The sequence below is a fragment of the Chenopodium album genome, chromosome 6 (assembly GCF_948465745.1).
Source record: "Chenopodium album chromosome 6, dcCheAlbu1.1, whole genome shotgun sequence".
Classification (NCBI taxonomy): Eukaryota; Viridiplantae; Streptophyta; class Magnoliopsida; order Caryophyllales; family Amaranthaceae; genus Chenopodium; species Chenopodium album.
Genome location: NC_137839.1, coordinates 45,994,523 through 45,996,037, shown reverse-complemented (window position 1 = coordinate 45,996,037; position 1,515 = coordinate 45,994,523).

Here is a 1,515-nt window from a genome sequence, read left to right as displayed (position 1 = left end):
GATGGCCGTTGATCTTTGATTTGTGATGACAATGTGCGGTGATGATGGTGTGTAGTGGTGATGAAGTTCAAGCAGCCAAGAAATGTCGAAGAAGAAGAATGGAAATAGCTGATGGTTTGGTGGGGATTTGTGGGTTGATTCGATTTTTATTTTCTTTTTCTTTTATTTTTATTTCTTTGTTTTCTTTTCTCTTTTTCTTATTTTCTTTTTTTTTTCTTTTTTTATTCTTATTTTAGTTTTCTATTTTTACTTTTCCTTTTAATTTATTTTATTTTATTTTCTTTTTCTATTTTTTCCTAGTTTTATTAAGTTAGTATAAATACCCATTTTTTTGGGGTAATTAAAGAGAATTCAATAACTATTATCTATTCTACTCTCTAATTAGTTTTAGGTTAGGTTAGGTTAGGATTAGTCTTCATTGGTAGAGAGAGAAAGTGTGGTTTTCTTCATTAATGAACTTGGATCTTGAAGAAGGAGCTTGTTAAATCCTTTGTAGACCTTCATCTTCAATTAATGAGCAATCTCTTACTCTTTCTCTTTACCTTTGTTCTTGATTTTGTTTATTTGCTTTTATTTTTCTTCTTTGCTTATTTATCATGTTGATGCTTATTGATTTGATGATTGATATTGTTTTCAACATGATTTGTGAGTAGTCACCTAGCCAAGGGTGTGGGGATGGTGTAGTTGCTAATTGTTCATGCTTTTAATGTTGGGGTTATGTTAACGGTGATTAAAGTCTTTGCATGCTTGATAATCTTTGGTCTTTCTTGCAAGTGCACATTGTTAGTTTTTCAAAGATGAGTCTTTACTAACAAGTAACGGAAGTTGACTTAGTTGAGATTCATTACTATCGATAATTCTTTGTTTGCACCTTTTAATATATGGTTCTAATGTGGAACCATAGAGGCTATGTTAGGAGAAACCAATTAACCCCGGAAGACGGTTAGATTGGACCCCTTTACTTCGGTATTCGTGCATGTTTAGTTTACCATTGATATGCTACTTTGTTATTGTATGGTCAAGCGTCAACTTCACCTACCTATTTCCCTTGGTGCCTTAATGTTTTATTTCTTGTTTTAGCATTTTTAGACTTTAGTTTATTTATCCCCTATTCCGGACTAGCTTAATTGTCGATAACATTTGGTAGTGTTTACCGTTCTCTGTTGTTCGACCCCTATGCTTGCCTTATACTCGCATTAGGTTTGTTTAGCTTGTATAAATTGTATTTGATCTAGGGATAGACAATTGACGACGCGTTTATTCATTTGTCAGGCACAAAATTTATGATGATGATAAACACCAATATAGGCAGTAACAAAACTCCATTTTAGTAGGTTCAAAACTAGAATTTCATGAACCCACAATAAGAACCCACCAATCTCCATACTTACACATTTTCCAACTCATTAATTTGGACATTTCTACCTCAAAATTGGCACCAAGATTGTTGGATATCAAATCAAAACCACCTAAACACAAAAGAAAACAAGATTAAAAAAGAATAAAAGGCATCAA